This window comes from Protopterus annectens, chromosome 3.part0 (genome assembly GCF_019279795.1).
Source record: "Protopterus annectens isolate FY-2018-M chromosome 3.part0, PAN1.0, whole genome shotgun sequence".
Lineage (NCBI taxonomy): Eukaryota > Metazoa > Chordata > Ceratodontiformes > Protopteridae > Protopterus > Protopterus annectens.
Window position 1 is genome coordinate 852,933,810 of NC_056731.1, and position 19,695 is coordinate 852,953,504.

At 43.0% G+C, this 19,695-nt stretch overlaps 1 protein-coding gene across 6 annotated transcripts in view; it reads right to left on the reverse strand.

Moving 5' to 3' along the window:
- The window catches only part of LOC122796591 (MARVEL domain-containing protein 3-like), a 502,950-nt gene that overhangs the window by 176,847 nt on the left and 306,408 nt on the right, over positions 1-19,695 (reverse strand). The gene's annotated exons all lie outside the window — the stretch shown is intronic.

Genomic DNA, 19,695 nt, shown 5'->3' on the forward strand with positions numbered 1-19,695 from the left:
ACTCATCCAAGGTAGAGACATCCACAGGATCTTTAGTTGAAGAAGAGTCTTGTGGCATACCGGACTCTGAAAGGGTCTCAGGTAGCAGCCTGTGAATTCACAGAAGCGGGCATCAGGGGCTGCGAAAGTCACTCACTGTGGACTGGAGAACTGATGACTAGCTTAACGGAAATGCTGTTGGCAGTTTTGGACCTGTGCGATCCGTTAACCTTATGTTTCTTCAAAAGATCGGTAGTCGGATGGCTTACCAAAGCCATATCAGAATTAGAGGACTGAGCGCAAAAATATCTAGCTACAATAAGGGCCGACGTATAGTTCTGGCATTGAACAAAGCACAAAAGCGACAGTGGGGGATGTTGTGGTCTGGGCCTAAACAGGTGACGCAGTAAGAATGGAAGTCTCTGTGTGGTATTTGCTTTCCAAAGGCGAGACAATTGTTAACTTTTTCTGACATCAGTTAGAGCAAGAAAAAAGGATCCCCAACAGGAAGGATCCCCAACAGGGTACTTAACTTTAGAAGACTTCAACTTCAATTTGGAAACGAAAACTCAAGTAGCGGCCAAGCGGCTCTCATGCGAATGGCTCCTCAGCAAGAAAGACTGATGTAATGGCATCAGCTGCCTGTTTTTATACCACTGACGACCTTACGTTAGTACTGGAGTGACAACAACCGACGCAGAAATACCAAGCCTCTGGTATTCGGGCCGACTGATGGCTACCCCTGGCAGGATAAAGTACAGTTGTGTACACTTACCACAAATGTAGATGTTAGAGTGTATTCACTGTTGCAGTCATTACATTTGGGTAATCTGCTTGCAGGTTGCCCTCAGTCGGCCTGATTAACAAAGTCTTGGGTCCTGCATCGGTTGCTGTCCCTTCATCCATGTCGTCAGGGGTATAAAACATGCAGCCGAAGCCATTACATCAGTTTTTCTTGCCCCAGATGTCAAGTGCCCCCCTAATGGGGATCAATTAAACAAAAACACAAAAGGTATACCTCCAACAAAAAAGCAAAAACACCAAAAAGGCTTTTAAGCATAGTAAAGGAAAGTAGAGGTATAGCCAAAAGTAGTTAGGGGGAAGGAGGGAGGGTAACCAGGACTGCAACAGTGAATGCACTTGAACATCTATATTTATGGCAAGTGTACACAACTGTACTATGTTCTTCGTGTTTCACTGTTGCAGTCATTACATTTGGGTAGATTCCCAAAGCTATGGTTGGTAGGAGGAGTTTAGATAGCAGCTATAAGGCCCTGCAAGATTGCAGTGGCAAAGCCAGCTCTGGATTTAGAGAAAATTGGCAAATGGTAATGCTTGGTGAAAGTATGTACAGAACTCCAGGTAGCAGCTTCTAGGATGTCCCTGGTAGGAATGTCTCTGAGAAAGGCTGTAGAAGTAGATGCAGCCCTGGTGGAGTGAGGTCTGATCCCATGGGGGATAGGTTTTCCATGGTGCTTATAGCAGAAAGTAATGCAATGGCTTATCCATTTAGAAATGGTTTGTTTTGAAATGGCCTTCCCCCTCCGCCCCTGCAGCAAATGCTACCAGCAGTTCAGATTTTCTTTGAGGTTTAGTCCTGTCCAAGTAGAATCTAAGTTGTCTGTGCACATCCAAGGAATGCAGAATTCATTCCCCTTTGTTCTGTGGATTGGGAAAGAAGGTTGGCAAATGAATGGACTGATTTAGAGCCACACTAGATACCACCTTAGGCATGAAGGATGGATTGGTCCTGAGTGATACCCTGTCCGCATGAAAGATGATGAAAGGCTCCACTGCCATAAGGGCCTGTAATTCACATACAATTCTAGCTGAAGTGATTGCTAAAAGGAAAGCTGTTTCCAAGAAAGAAATTTTATGTCTGCAGTAGCAGCTGGCTCGAAAGAAGGGAGAGTGAGTTTCTCCAATACAAAGTTAAGGTCCCAGGCTGGAGTTGGCGCTCTCCTGGGTGGTCTCAAATTTTTGGCCCCTCTGAGGTACTGCTTGAGCAGTGGATGAGAGAAGAGAGGAGGTTCTGTGTTATAATAAGCTGAAATGGCTGAGGCATGGATTTTAATGGAGGAAAAAGGCAGGCCCTTGTGAAGCATCTCAGTCAAGTATTGTAAAACTTGAGGTAAATTGGGTGCTGCTGTACTCATCCCTTGAGGCTGGTTCCAAGCACAGAATCCTTTCCATTTTTCAGCATAAGATTTTCTAGTACTAGGCCTCCTTGCCTCTAAGATGACATCCATCACAGGTTTGCTGAGAGATGGTAAGGGAGAATTTAATTAGCCATGCTGCAAGGTTCAGTGTTGGAAGCTGAGGGTGCAGAATTTGGTTCTCCTGCTGAGACAGCAGGGAAGGAGTCTGAGGCAGGTGCCATGGAGATAAACATTTCACACTGTGCAGGAGGGGGTACCAGTGTTGGCGCGGCCAGTCTGGAGCAATCAAAACCATCCTTGGTTTGTCCTGTTTGACTTTTAGTAGTACTGTGGAGAGCAGAGGCAGAGTGGGAAGGCATAAACAGCTGAAGGACACAGCATCCACTTTCCAGGCTTGTTTGTGGGGAGTCCTTGTGCAAAATGTGTCCAAATGGTAGTTCTGGGGGGAGGCAAACAGGTCTATATCCGGACTCCCCCATTCACTTGTCACCATGTTGAAAATCCTTGGTTCCAGTTTCCACTCATGTGGGTCCATAAGGTTTCTGCTTAGTCCGCCTGCCAGTGTATTTAACTTTCCTGGCAGGAATTTAGCTTGTAGGTGCACTTGGTAGCTCAAGGCAGTGTTCCACAATGCCATGGCTAGTCTGCAGAGGGGGTAAGAGTGTAACCCCCCCTGCTTGTTTATGTACCACATAACCGTGGTGTTGTCAGTCTTTACCATTAGGTGTCCTGGAAGAATGTAGTCCTTGAAGGCTGTCTGAGCATTCTGTACAGCTAACATTTCTTTCTGAATGATATGCAGGTGCATTTGACTTGGGTTCCATTTGCCCTGAATGCACTTTACTGCCAGGTGATCCCCCATGCATAGTCTGATGCATCTGTTGTTAGGGTTTGGGCAGCAGAGGGTGGTGTGAAAGGTAGTCCCTTGTTTTGGTGGTAGGCCTCTGTCCACCAAAGGAACTCTAGGCATAGGTAAGGTATGATAGGAATCATTGTTTCTAGGCTGCGAGAATGTTGACTCCATAGGCTTTTTAGATACCACTATAGTCTCTTCATATGCAGTCTTGCATATGGAATTAGAAGAATGCAGAAGGCCATGAACCCAAAGGCTTGCAGTATTTGCCTTGCAGTCAGCAGGGTTTTTGTGGTCACTTGTTTGAAGTAGGTTGTCAAATGTGTTTGCTTTTCAGGCATGAGGTAAGCCATCTGGGAAGTTGTATTCAAGTTTGCTCCCGGGAATGTAATTTGTTGACAGGGCACCAGTTGTGATTTATTTTCGTTTATGGTGTACCACAGACAAGTTAGAACCCTTTTTACAAATGCCAGATGATACAAAAGTATGTCCTGGCTTTCTGCCTGAATTAGACAATCATCCAGATATGGGTATATTTGAATAATGTCCTTCAAGGATGCATCTGCAGTCATCACATATGGGTTGTCCTGCCTCAGGAAGCCCTTCGGTCAGCCGGATTCCAAAGTCTGGGTCCGGCGTCGGCTGATGTCGCCCCCTCCCCGACGTCAGAGCGCCTGGGGTATAAAACAGTCAGCCGACGCCATCTTCCTCAGTCTTTCTTGCCGCGTGGTGCCCGAAGCAGAAGCAGTTCGCAAGTGCCGGTCGGCCAGCTCCTGTAAATTCGTTATCCGAAGACTTCAAAAGCTAAGTACCCCGTTGGGGACTCTTTCTTGCCTCAGCCGATGTCAGATAAAGTTAATAATTGTTTAACTTGTGGGAAACAAATACCTCATAAGGATTTCCACTCTTACTGTCTTCCCTGCTTAGGCCCAGAACACGACGTCTCGGCCTGTTCAGCCTGCGCTTCCTTCAACCGACGCACTCTTAGACGTCGGTCGGAATTCGCAGAAGAGTTTTTTGGGGCTAGTTTTTCATACAAAATGCCGCTGGAAAACCCGACATCGCATTTAAGAAACGGAAAGACAAGGACCGACACACGCGGAGCGCAGTTTCGGCTGAAACCACGGCTAGGCCTACCGCGAGTATCTCGGTCTCGGCTGATACTGAGTCCTTGGAACTTCCGAACCCTGAAACAATACAACCGACAGCCTCGGCCCCGGAGGCTCCTACCGAGTCGGTTACAGAATTGCCTTCAGAAACTGGTGTATTGGAATCTTCCGACACCATACCTTTAGACAAAGCTACACCAGCACATGGTGCAGCCAGGCCTCCTGCATCCATGTCCATTAAGGCCTTCACCAGGGCAAAAGCTGCAAAACACACTAAAGCCATGCCTCCCAGGGTTATTCCTCAGGGACCCTCTTCTAGTTCACAGATTCTAACCTTAGCAGAGGACCTTATCTCTTTAAATCAGGGGCTCCCAACCTCCTCTAGACAAAAGGCCCAGGGTGGATCTCCTTTCCTCAGAGGAGGCCTCTGATGGCTCGGATCACTCAGACTACCAGGAAGAGGCTTATTCGGCCTACGAGGATTCGGATGCAGAGGAATCTATACTCTCATCCTCCCCTCCTGAAGAGCTTTCCTTTGGGGAGACCCTTCACACTATGAGAGAGCATTTCAAATGGCAGGGCCAGGAATATTCTGATTCCAGGAAAAGACTAAGAACTTTTCTTCATTTACCTCAGCATAGACCTTTGGCTATTCCTCCTGTTTTAAATGTCATTGATGATGTGTATTCTGACTCTAGTATGACCCCTGACACTCTGCCTCCGGCCCCTGTTAAACCCGATAGGTATTACAGGGTCCCAGACACACATAATTTTCTTTACAAGGCCCACTCTGCTGATCCTGAAACTATTTCACAGGGCCCTAAAGGGGTTGCAGCTGTTACTAAGAACCTACTCCCTCTGCAAAGGAGTCCAGGGCATTAGAGAGATGGGGTAAAAAAGTGTATACTTCTGCCACTCTTGCTATGAGGGCATTAAATTGTCAATTTCATATGATACAGTACCAAGAGTATTTGTTAGAAGAAATGCATAAGAAACTGCCTTCTACTGAACCCCTTGACCGTAAATCCCTTATGGATCTGGTACATAACTCCCAGCAGGTTAGCAACCATTTCTTGCAGTGTGGTTATGATGCATTGGAAGCTTCATGTAGGTCAGCAATGACAGGTGTTGTCATACGTAGGCATGCTTGGCTGAAGGAACAATCTCTGCCAGACCATGTTAAAGCTAAGCTTTTGGATGCTCCACTGGAAAAGCAAAAGTTAGTTGGTTCCACTGCTCAAGAAGTCCTAAAGAAATTTGAGGAAAAGGCAAAATCTATACAAACAGTTAAGGATTTTCTTCAAGTCCAACCTCCTAGATTCAGCAGAAATTGGCCTTCCAAGAATTGGTGCTTTCCGGACACAGAAAGATTTCAAAGGGGCAGGAACAGGTGTGCCAGAGGTAGAGGGCAAGCTAGGGGCTCCTACAGAGGCCGTCAATGGCAACCTCCAATCCAGACAGGCAGTTCAGGACCTGCAACTGCTGCACAAGGACAAACTCAATGACTTTGCTTTGATTTCGCCAACCAGGGCTCTATTAGAAGCACCTTTGGGCGGAAAGCTTTCTTTATTCTCAAAAAATTGGCACAACATTACAAGACACAAATGGACACTCCAAATAATAGACAACGGATACAGGTTCCATTTCCACACATTGCCAAAAAGAAAAGGCATGCCGGGTCTGCCACCAAATCAAAGGGCAGAGGCTTTGAAACAAATCTCAAACTTATTACAAATGAAAGCCATAGAAAAAGTTCCTATTTCAGAACAAGGCCAAGGATTTTACTCCAGGCTATTCCTTGTTCCAAGAAAAGAGCATCAATGGAGACCAATTCTCGATTTGTCTGCACTGAATACTTATCTCATTGTGCCAAAATTCAAAAGCTGACTCTACAGCAACTCCTTCCCATGCTGGGCAAGGGGTCTTGACTGGTGACTCTAGACCTCAAGGAGGCATACCTGCATGTCCCTATCAGACAAAGTTGCAGAAGGCACATCAGATTTCTTGCAGGGTCAGAGCATTATCAATTCTCAGCACTGCCCTTTGGCTTGTCTACTGCACCCAGAGTATTCACGAAATGCCTGGCATCAGTAATAGCACACTGCAGACTTCAGGGGATTCAAATATACCCATATCTGGACGACTGCCTTATACAAGCGGACAACCAACAAACTTTGATAAAGGACTTAAATTATGCCATCAATCTTCTACAGGCCTTGGGATATACAGTCAACATGCACAAATCAAGACTTGTTCCATCCCAAAGAATAACCTTTCTGGGTGCGGATCTAGATACAACCACCCAAATGGCTTATCTCACAGAAGAAAAACAAAGACAGCTACCGGATTACTTCAAGAATCTGACAAAGCAAACTCAGCTGACTGCAAGGAAAATCCTGCAGGCCCTGGGTTACATGGCATCTTGTATTCTTTCGATTCCACAAGCAAGGCTTCATATGAGAAAGCTACAGTGGTACCTAAGGAGTTTATGGACTCAGCACAGTTTGGAAACTTTAATCCCACTCATTCCATGCCTTCACAAGGAATTTCTGTGGTGGGCTCAGGCCAGCCAGTCCAACAGGGGGTTGCCCTTCACAAAGCCAAAAACCTCCCAAACTATTACAACGGATGCTTCAGACCTAGGTTGGGGAGCACACATGGAGGGCAGAGGTATACAAGGACAGTGGTCACGAAAGGAGCTACGCATGCACATAAAATCAAAAAGAAATGCTAGCAGTGATACATGCAATCGAGGCCTTCAAAATCTTTCTGCATCAAGGCCACCTACTAATGAGGACAGACAACACCACAGTTATGTGGTACATAAACAAGCAAGGAGGTACCCATTCCTACCGTCTTTGCAGACTGGCAATGAATCTATGGGATCTTTCCTTGAAACTCAATATACAGCTACAAGCTCAGTTTGTGCCAGGGAAAGACAATACACTGGCGGACAGCTTAAGCAGAAATATCATGGATGCACACGAATGGATGCTGCACCCAGACATCTTCCAACAGATAACACAATCTTGGGGGAGCCCGGACATAGATCTATTTGCATCCCCCCACAATCATCAACTGAAGAAATTCTGCTCAAGGACATACCACCCACAAGCGTGGAAAGTGGACGCCCTCTCTTTCAGCTGGAGAAATCTGACAGTGTATGCATTTCCTCCTATACCATTAATGACCAAGGTGTTACTGAAGATCAGGACAGAGCAGCCAAAAGTGATTCTGATAGCTCCGGACTGGCCAAGACAGCACTGGCACCCACTGCTGAGGAGCATGTCACGTACGAAACCATGGTCTCTGCCTCTATGGCCACTTCTACCGACACAGCACAGATACAAAACTCTACATTCCAACCTGAAAACATTGCAACTAACAGTGTGGAGAATGCCTTGACTCCTCCTCAGGATAAGCTATCCCAGAGAGTGAAGGATATTATTATGGAAGCTCGCCGCCCTTCCACAAGGAAGGCATATTCAGCAAAATGGAAAAGATTTCTCATCTGGAACACCACAAAGGGCCTAGATGCGACAGTGATGAACATGGCACATATCCTGGAATATTTGGCAGAAATGTTCCACAATGGTCTGTCTTACTCTTCTATTAAGATTCATGCTTCAGCAATTTCAGCAGAGTACAATACTGACCCACCTGTCTTTTCTCATCCTCTCCTAAGACAGTTTCTAAGAGGAATCAAAAACAGCAAACCTCCTCGGAAACCACCTCTTCCTGCTTGGGACCTTAACTTTGTGTTGGAAAAACCAACACTGCCTCCATTTGAACCAGCAGCATCTGCAGATCTACAGTACCTTTCATGGAAGACTGCCTTCCTTCTGGCAATAACCTCAGCAAGAAGGGTTTTGGAATTGCAGGCCCTGATGGCAGTGCAGCCATTCATTATTTTTCACCAGGACAGAGTTTCATTAAGAACTAATCCTACTTTTAAGCCAAAGGTGGTATATCCAGGGTTTCATTGAATCAAGCCATTCACTCGCCTACCTTCTTCCCAAATCCACAAAACAAAGGGGAGAAACTGCTGCACATCCTGGACATTCACAGACAGTTGCGCTACTACTTGGACAGAACTAAAGGTTTCAGAAAAGCTGACCAGCTGCTAGTAGCATATGCTGCTGGTACTCAAGGAAAAGCAATTTTCAAACAGACTACTTCAAAATGGATAGGAAATTGCATTCGCTTTTGTTACTCATTTTATGGAAAGACTGTACCAGCTAACATTAGACCTCATTCTAAGAGAGCCACAGCCACCTCCACAGCCTTCTTAAGGGGGGTGGCTACAAAGGACATTTTAGAAGCTGCCACATGGAGCTCCGTGCATACATTTGCCAAGCATTACAATTTACCTTTATATTCCAGATCCAGAGCAGGCTTTGCTACGGCTGTCCTGCAGGGTATCTTAGCTACACCATCCTTTTCTTAGTTCCTCCTCCCCCAGATTGGCTATGGTATTCTATCCATATGTGATGACTGCAGATGCATCCTTGAAAGACATAGTACAGTTTTGTACCTACCATAAATGTAGATGTCCAATAGGTATGCATCTGCAGTCAGGTTTACCCTCCCTCCTTCCCCTCGGTGGTATTCCTAGGGTGATTACCCCTCTATTAGCTAGCTGGGGGGATCTATTATGGTGTATTTGTTTATATATATATATATATATATATATATATATATATATATATATATATATATATATATATATATATGTATATATATATATATATATATATATATATATATATATATATATATATATGTATATATATATATATATATATATATATATATATATATATTCCTACTAGCCTATCTGGGGGGGTGTATTTGTTTGTATATATATATATATATACATATATATGTGTCATATATATATATATATATATATATATATATATATATATATATATATATATATATATATATATATATAATATATATATATATATATATATATATATATATATATTATATTATATTTTGCAAATGTTTGGATTTTTATTGCATTTCTCCAAATTTAGCCTTCCTAGACGGCACCTGGCATCTGGGGCAAGAAAAACTGAGGAAGATGGCATCGGCTGACGCTTTTATACCCCAGGCGCTCTGACGTCGGGGAAGGGGCGACATCAGCTGACGCCGGACCCAGACTTTGGAATCCGGCCAACCTAAGGGCTGCCTGAGGCAGGACAACCCATATGTGATGACTGCAGATGCATACCTATCGGACATCCACATTTATGGTAGGTACAAAACTGTACTTTTCTTTGCCTGCAAAATGCAATCACTGGAGCTAGGCACTTTGTGAATACCCTGGGCGCAGTAGATAAGCCAAAGGGCAGTGCAGAGAACTGGTAGTGCGTATAGCCTGCTTTGAAGCGTAGGTATTTTCTGCAAGATTCCCTGATTGGGATGTGTAGGTATGCTTCTTTTATATCTAGTGTTGCCAACCAAGCATCTTTGCCTAGCATAGGAAGTAAGAGTCAGCATCTTGAATTTTGGAATCTCCAGAAAGGTGTTTAGAGTAGACAGGTCCAGGCTAGGATGCCATGAATAGTCTTTTCTGGGTACCAGGAAAAGTCTCGAGTAGAAACCTTGTCCCTTTTCCTCTTCTGGTACAAGTTGAATAGCCCCCATGCTTAAGAGGGAAAAGTACTTGTTTTTGGGCCTCTGCTCACTGATTTGGGGATAGGACCAGCCACCCACTTGGTGTTGGCAGCCTGTGGAATTGAAATCTGTATCTCTGGGACACTATATTTAAAACCCATTTGTCCTCGGTGATGAGTTCCCAATTTTTTGCTTGGAAATTTTAAAAGGAAGTCATTGAGACAGTTTGCCATGGGGGGGGGGGGTGTTGTCTTATTCCCAGATTTGGAAGTGGAGGCTGCCCACTGCTTAATTCTGTTTGTCCCTTGGGACTGAAACCTGGGGCTTTTGCCGTGTCTGAGTTTGGCTTGAGAAGACCTAGAAGGGACTATAAAGGACCAATTCTTAGAAGGACAGCGTCTACTAAATCTAGGAGGCTGAACTTGTAAAAAAATCTTTAACAGTTTGCATAGATTTAGCTTTATTTTCCATATTTTTAATAACTTTTTCAGCCTTGTTGCCAAATAGGTGGTCCTGATTTAAAGGAGCATCCAACAATTTAGCTTTAACATGATCAGGCAAAGATTGCTCCTTAAGCCAAGCATGCCTTCTAAGCACAGACCCAGTAACAGCAGCCCTGAAAGAGGCCTCTAAAGAATCAAAACCACATTGCAAAGTATGTTTTCCAACTTGTTCAGCAGAATGCATTAAATCCTGTAATTCTTTATTTTCCTCACAGTTAGGCATCATCATTTTCTGCTTTAGTCCAATAACATGTTGCTGATATTTTAATATATAAAATTTGCAGTTTAAAGCTTTAATTGCCAAGGTTGCTGAAGTATAAACCTTTTTACCCCATCTTTCCAGCACCCTGGAGTCTCTATCAGAAGGGGTAGGATTTTTAGCAGTTGAAGCCTTAATGCCCTTGGGCCCCTGTGAAATGGTCTCTGGATCTGCAATGGGATTTTTGAAAAGGAACTTCTGGGACTCAGGGACCCTGTAGTATCTGTATGGTTTACTGGAGCAGGAGGCAGGGAATCAGGAGCCAAACTGGATTCCGAGAAAGTGTCATCAACAATGTCTAGTACAGGAGGAATAGCCAAAGGCCTATGCTGAGGTAGAAGGAAATCCCTAAGCCTCTTTTTTGAATCAGAAAAATTCCTGGCTTTCCCACTGAAAATGTTCCCTCAGAGTATGTAAGGTTTCTTCAAAAGAAAAATCCTCAGGAGGGGAAGCAGAGGGAATACAGTCCTCTGCATCAGAATCTTCACAAATAGGTAAAGACAAATCCAGGTCAACAGAAGAGTCAGGAAAAAAAAGAATCCTGATCTGAAGATTCACAATCAAGCTCAGTTCTAGGCCTCTTAGAGGATGGGGGTGGACTATCCCTGATTAATGTTACTAGATCTTCAGCCATTTTTATAATTTTTTGTTTAGGCATAGAGGCCTGAGCATGTGGCCTGGGCATCATTTTTTTAGACATGGATCAAGATTTAGGCCTTATTAATGAAGGAGGCATCGATTTAATATGCATGTCCATAGGCTTGGATACACCCTCAGAAGCCGGTGCCTGCACAGCGGCTCCAGACCCATCCAAGGTAGAGACATCCGCAGTTTCCATAGTTGAAGTATCTCGCAGCATACCGGACTTCGAATGGGTCTTAGTAGAGAGGCCTGTGAATCAGAAGTAGTGGGTATCAGGGGCTGCGAAAGTGCCTCACTGAGTACTGGCAACTGGCTTAGGAGAAGAGTTGTCAGCAGTTTTGGACCTCGGCGGCCTGTCTGTCTTTATCTTTGCATTTTTTTCGGAATTCTTAGTTGGATGGCTAACTGACGACATTTTTGGATAATTAAACAGAGAACCAAAATATTTAGAGGCATAAATATACAGACGACGGATAGTGTGCTGATTAAATAAAGCACAAAACAGACAACACGGTATGTCGTGGTCAGGGCCTAGGCAAGGAATACAGTACGAATGAAAATCTTTATGAGGTACTTCCTTTCCACAAGTAATGCAATTATTAACTTTTACTGACATTGGGAAGGAGCAAGAAAAAGTTTCCTCAATGGGGTACTTAGCTTTTAGTTGAAGACTTTGGTTCTGAAACTCGAAAATGAAAATTTCAAGAGTCGGCCGACCGGCACTTGCCAACTGCTTTGGGCATCGCACAGCAAGAAAGACTGATGTAATGGCGTCGGCTGCATGTTTTACACCCCTGACAACCTGACATCATGGAAGGGACAGCAGCCGATGCAGGACCCAAGTAGATTACCCAAATGTAATGACTGCAACAGTGAAACACAAAGAACATCTCAAATGTGATGACTGCAACAGTGAAACACGAAGAACATCTTTAGTTTAACTATATTCTCACTCTACCATTCAATGAGATCTACTAGTCAGACAAGCATCTAAAGAATTTTTTCCCCAGATAAACAGTATAACATGACACTAATTTTCTTCCATTTTTTTTTTAAATCAACACTTCTACATAACATTCTTGCAGCACTATGTTTATTTTCCTGTGCACACACGTAAAGATATATCCAGTCATTTCTAACATCTATATACTTGTACAACAAACTTATCCCTACAACAAAAATTTCTCATATACAAGAATGTGAATTTCATAAAACACAGGAAGCAAAACAATCCAGGAAAATTTACGCCACTACTTCTCTGACAGGAATTATTTATACTTCTTAATGTACTGCTCTAATTTAAGGAATAAAAGCATACAGCAGAGTGTAGCCTCCCTCAAATGCGCAGGTGAAAGCTGCTTTCTCTAAAGCTAAAAACACAGCATCAATGGGACCGGATGGTGTCCCCGGCTGTGTGCTACACGAGCTAAATGAGGAATTAAACCTGCACATAAGGCAGCTGTTTAGTCTCAGCCTTACCACAGGATACGTGCCCAAGGAGTGGCGTACGCAACTGTGGTCCCACTCCACAAAGGTGGTGCCTCTATGGACCCTGGTAATTACCGCCCCATAAGCTTAACAAGTCTAGTCTGCAAAGCTATGGAGAGGATCATAATGGAGCTCATAAACAAAGATATAGGGGACTTGCAGACATTGGACCCGACCCAGTTTGGCTTCGTCAAGGGCAGATCATGCCTTTTGAACTTGGTCGACTTCTTCAAAACAGTCACCAAGGCCATTGATGAGGGAAAGGCAGTCCATACAGCCTACCTTGACCTTGCAAAGGTTTTCGACACAATACCCCACTCGGGTATTGTAGAAAACTTACCAGCTTAAATGTAAACCCATATGTCACAAGATGGGTTGCAAACTGGCTTAAGGACAGAACCCACAGGGTTAGAGTTGCTGGCGCTATGTCAGACTCCAAGCCGGTCACAAGTGGTGTCCCACAGGCTCGGTCCTTGGCCCCTATTGTTCGGCATCTACTTCTCAGAAGTACAGGCCAACATGGGAGGACTTTGCTGACAAAGTTTGCAGACGACTGCAAACTGGGCCATAGTGGAAAGTGCATCGGACACGGATATCCTTCAGAAGGGACTCACGGAAACAGATAGCTGGTGCCAGAGCCATGGCCTGAAGTTAAACGCCAAAAAATGTATAGTCATACCCTTCGGGAAAAACAAGGTAACCCCAAGCTACCATATAGGTGGCAATCCACTAAGCACAGAAGAGGTTATCAGGGACCTGTGGACCCAGGTTGACAGTGGCCTTTCTTTTGACACTCACGTTGCTAAAGTGGTTAGAAAGACTTTCTACATTGCCCACCTGATCATGAAGGGATTCACATCCAGATCTAGTGAGGTCATTGTTCCCCTGTACTCTTCACTTATCAGACCAATGATAGAGTACAATGCCCCATTCAGGATGCATCTCACCCGACATCTGCAGCAATTGGAGAGACCCCAAAAGTTCCTCACCAAAAGGATAAAGGGACTCCAAAATCTGTCATATGCTGCCAGATTGAAGAAACTCCAGCTCTATTCAGTTGCATACCGTCTGCTCAGAGGTGACATGTGCCTGACATACAAGGCCATGTCCAACCTGGAATTAATGGACATGCTCCACCTCAAAAAATCCAAATCCACCAAAACCACTAGAGCAAGCGACTTAAACCTTAGCACGGATATAAATAGGACGTGCTGGAGGGATAGATTTATCACTCAGAGACTCCCTATGCTGTGGAATAAAATCCCGATCCATGTGAGGCAGAGCACCTCGCTGGCTCTGTTCAAGAGAAATCTTGACCTGTGGATGGGAGATCTAGGTTTACCCCGGGAATCATCTCTGAGGCACTGCTGGACAGAGGCACAACAAACTAATGGGCACAGTATTTTTTCATACAAAGGGTGGCGTAAGCCACAAAAATCTGGGCTAGGCTTATAAATGCCTTAGGGCAGATAGCCTAGTATAAACCTATGAACCTATACCTACTTGTACATTACAGATGTACTGGATCCAAGATACAGGAACTATATGCGTCTAAGGAATTAACAAATCAGTCCACTGCCTCACAACACTGACAGATTATAAAAAGACCTTTCATTATGAATTACAAACTATCTGGTAGAGTGACTGGTAGCACTTCAAAAAAGAAACTCCCTAGCACAAAAAACACAAATTCTTATAACAAAATTACATCATTTTAATAATGTAGTACATTTTACCAATAAAAGGTATAAATTCACAATTTACAGTAAACTCTCAGTTAACTGGCACCCATGGGGATTGGTAGATGCCAGACAACTGTAGTTTCTGGTTGCTTGAGAGTTACTATTAAAAATAGGCCTAATACTGCACTCTACACTATTTGTTTGGTTTTACTTGTTCTTAGGTTGAGGAGAGAGGGAATTTATTCCTATCTTCCTTTTTTAAACTCAAACTCTAAAAATGTAAGGTATGTTTCTGCAGGGGGGGATAGAAAGTGCAACACACGAAAACTTTACTGTATTTCTTTGATTTTTTTTCTGGTTGCTTGAGTTCCAGTTAACAGAGTTTACTGTACTTATTGGTGCATTATTATAATGTCACTCAGTTCTCACATTTTCACAAGTCTCCACTATGCAAGCACTCTTGACAAGACTGCACAGGACTTAATCAGTTACTTTTGCACAGGATAGCATTTGCTGTCTTTTGAAAAAATCCTGACAATGTGCTGCATATGACATTATGCAGGTGTCCGGACTGTTTGGTCTCACAAATGAGGTTGTGTAGCTCTGCACTTATGGAAACATACTGTCTCAATAATAACAATTCTGTCCAGTTCTGCAGTCTAGTAGAATGCAGTCTCAAATAAATGGAGCTCAGTTCTGCGCTTCAATTTGCAAGGAGACAAATTGCTCCTTTAATACTGTTAAATGAGCTACATACAGATAGATACAATGTACCTTGCTAATACAGGGAGCTCTCAGTCTTTCAACAGTGGAACCTCCTACTTTTGTGCATTATTCATTCAAGTATGGCACATCATTTGAAATATGTCTCATTTAACATGACTAAATATGGACAGAAAACTTTTTATATTTCACACAAAGTGCGTAACATCACAAGCCTAACAAGTGTTTCATCACACTATATACAAACCATTCTACATATCTGATAAGCTATAAAAGACATTGTAAGTCATAATTGATTACATGGAAATTACACATTGCATGTAGTTACACTTTGTCAGATAATTTAAATACAGTATGATCAAACAAGTCATATTATAATGCTTAGCTGTCCTTTACAGACCCAAATGATTGCCACATCATGTATTCAGTACCCTTTTACATTTCCTTTGTAAAACTAGGTTACATCACAAGGTACAAGCGGTGTAAAGTACTCTGAAAATGTCTTCAAAGGACAGAACTACTTTTCAAATTTTCCAATACGTCTGTACTGAACTTCTTAATCTTGATAAGAGTAACAAAGGGTTACAGCAATCAAATGCCTAAACTGGGGGCATGCAGGTATATTGGCAAATTGCCCTTTTTTTTTTTTTTTTTTTTTTTTTAATAAATACCCTTTTAAAATTTGATTTCCCCATGCTGAGGACACCAAGGTTTAACCTCAGTGTCAATAACTGACTGGAAAACATCACAGGCGTCCATCGACTAATGAACGTAAATTGCTCATGCTCAGAGAGGCATGTGTTAAAATCCATGGGCTGCCAATTTACAGGAAGTCAGTGAAAAGTACAGTTGTGTACACTTACCATAAATGTAGATGTTCGAGTATATTCACTGTTGCAGTTATCACCGGAGGGATATCCATGATGTGGTAGCCCTTGGCCAGCCCGAATACCAGAGTCAATGTTTTTCTGCATCGACTGCAGTCACCTTTAGTCTGACTTTGGGTCGTCAGTGCTATAAGGCAAGGCAGCGGACATCATTACATCTGTTTTTCTTGCCCTAACCTATCAGAAGCACAAGGAAATGAGGTGAAGTGGTCTTCATGGCTAAAAGCCACCGTGGGAAGCTTATGTCCCCCTAGGGAAAGAGGCTATAAGGGGATGGAGGAAGGGAAACCAGGACTGCAACAGTGAACACACTCTAACATCTACATTTATGGTAAGTGTACACAACTGTACTATGTTCTTCGTGTTTCACTGTTGCAGTCCTCACCTGTGGCAGGATTCCCAAAGCTGAGGAGAGGGGTGGAGGGATAGGTTAAAGCCCTAGGCATGGGTCAGCAAGCCTTGGAGAACTGCAGAGGCAAACTCTGCCCTAGACTTAGAAAAAAAAGGTAGGTGGTAATCCTTTGTAAAGGTATGGACAGAGGTCCAGGTGGCAGCTTCCAAGATGTCCCTGGTGGGGACTCCTCTGAAGAAGGCTGTGTAAGTGGAGGCTGCCCTAGTGGAATGGGTATGAATACATGTGGGGGGGGTTCCCATGTAGTCTGTAGCAGAAATGGATACAGTGTGATATCCACTTGGGAATGGGATTCCCCTCTGCCTCTGGAGCAAAGCTGACAAGCAGCTGGTCTGTTTTTCTGAAGGGTTTAGTATGGTCCAGATAGTATCAGAGTTGTCTGTGCACGTCTAGCGAGTGCAGAAGTCTTTCCCCCTTGTTTTGAGGGTTGGGAATGAAGGCGCGTAGGTGCATGGCCTGGTTGAGGGTCACATCAGATACCACCTTGGGCATAAAGGAGGGTTACTCCCAAGGGAGCCCGCAGGATTTTTTGCAGGGGGGTGCAAACCCAGAGCCCCACCCACATAGCTCACCCCGCCCCCTGCCAACACAGCCCCGCCCATGTCCACCCACCCCTGTTCCCCCCACAGCCATTCCAGTGTCCCATTACTTGGCTATTTCTCCCCATTTACTGTAGACACTGTTCAAATCTGTGTGCATACTGTTTTATGCTTTAGTTCTACAATGATTACAGGCAGTTGGATTTAATTTACAACTTTTATTTCAAACATTATAGCCCAAACACGGAGACATTTACTAAACCTAAACAAAGCAATACTCTTACAATGAAAACAGACTTGGCATTAAAGCTTCTCTACTTTTGAAACTCGCATTCAATGAAACAGCATTGAAACCCACATTCAAAGAAAATGCATCTGGCCAGTGGCAAGTTATTTACCTTTGAACTGTTTTCAAGCAATAGGCTCCTTGCACACCGTTAGGACCATGCAAAAGTTATTTGATTTACCTGATTGTATTAATTATAATATATAATTGAATTATATCCCTTGTATTATACAGCAGCACTTGTTTGAGTGTCTCTGCTGAAGTAAAAGTAATCTGAATAATTCCACATTAAAGATATCTGAAACTAATGAAGATGTTGTTGCTAGAAAACAACTGTATATTTCAGTGTTTCATCTACAAATTCAGTGCCTGCTGCCGTCAAAGAATAAATTGCTTATGTTAAATTAAAAAAAATGGTAAGCTGGTATATTGCAATAGAAAATGGATGACAAGGTGAAAAACAGGTTCATAGTTATTAGGCATGTCATCCAAAGGAGGACATCCTGAGGACTGCAGCATACAAATGTATATGCTGTAGGAATAGAACCTCAAGCCTTTACATTAAGATGCAAGTATTCTACTTGTGGTGCTACTAACATAGCTTTAAAACTTTATACCACAACAGAGATACCATTTGCTAAACAAAACAGTTGCACATTGTAAATAGACTTGGCATGAGCAGCAGTGAACTTAGCTTCCATTAAAACTCACAGTTCCTTGAAAATGCACTTGAAAATAAATTCCACCTGCTAACTCTAACTTGGGCATTTCACTTTCTCTCTCACAAACATACCACACCCCTCAAGGCCTCAACCTTAGTGCAAGAAATCTGGACAAAGCCTAAAATAAATAGGGATAGATTATAAATATGGCTCTCAGAAACTTAGAAAATTGCAAGAGTAACAGGATTTGTGTTAGTATGCATTTTTCTAAATGACATGACATCGAAAACTGAAATGTCTCATTTAGCAACTTCAATCCTTTTTAGGAGGAATATGGGGCAAAACTCTGGGCAGCTGAGGGGTATGCTACCTCCCTCTTATACACACACCAAACAATTCTGGTCAAACTTGAATTAGTTCTGGGAAGGTTGCACTGAACGGCACAGTGCTTGAGCTGAAGTGGGTGAAATCCTGGTAGCCAATGATAACTGATCTGCAGCTCAGCAATGTGAAGCATTAAAGCATTTTTAGCAGAGCATTGTTTCATCACTACCTATTGTGTTTGCACATAAGCTGTAGTTATTTTAAACATTTGCCTTTTTTGATTACTACAGAGTACATTTACCCACCAGAGCTATTGTGTTTTGACTTCAGTGTGTAGCTAGTTGTTGCAGGGCTTGGCTTTTAACTAAGGTAGCAATGCTTATTTACCATATACCATTAAAGCCACCCAACTACAAGCTGCATTTCACACACAGACACTGCTATAAGACACTGGTCTGCAATAAAATGTAATGAGCTTCTGAAAATACTGTAATCCTGTCCTTTTATTACAATGAATATAAAATACTAAATAAGGTAAAAAGCTCATAATCTTCTCGAATCAAAACTACTTTTCCACACTTCAAAACAATAATAAAATCAAACCCTCAGAAATTTTGGGAAGGTATCTCTACTCTACTTAACCCCAGCAAACCAGATACCCCTACCCCAGACCCAAACGCTCCTGACCAAGACTTGGCTACCCAATTTAACTCTTTTCATTGAATCCATTCCCAAATTAAGCCCATCTTCCTCTAACACCACTACATTCTCCAAATCTCCCTTACCATCCCCAACCACCTCTCTACCCTACTCTGCTACTACTTCCTCATTCCCATCTACTAACTCACATCCTCCTACTCCTACTACTTCATCAGCTTCATCTGCCCCTAATTCTCCCTCTTCACACTCTTTTTCTCATTTAAACCTATACCCACTTCTACTATAAAGAAACTCCTTATGAAACTGAAGCCATGCACCAATGCTCCTGATAACATCCCTTCTTACTTTCTTAGCAAAGCTGCTGAAGCAATCCTATTAGCATTTTAATCAACCGCTCTATCCAAGAATGTATAGTACCCCAAGTCTGAAAAGGGCCTTTATCATACCTCTACATAAAGATGGCAACAACAACAATGTTACTAATTTCCGCCCATCGCTATTCTGTCCCCATCTCTAAACTCCTAGAAAAGTGTATCCAACTACAACTCCTTCCACATCTCTTAGATAATCACCTACTAACTCCCACACATGGATTCAGACCACATCATAGCACTATGACCACCTCCTCTCCTTCCTTGAAACTGTAAATAAAGCCCGACTCTGGGCAAATTGTTTCTACCCTACTACTCGACCTCTCTAAGGCCTTTGACACTCTCTCACAGCCTGCTACTAACTAAACTTTACCTATCTCCCTCCTCCTTGAACTGGTTCTCCAGCTACTTATCTAACAGATCTCAAGCAGTCAAATGGAAAAAGGCCACCTCCTCATTTCTAAATACTCCTACTGGGGTACCCCAGGGCTCTATACTGAGTCCCCTTCTCTTCAATATATTTATAAAT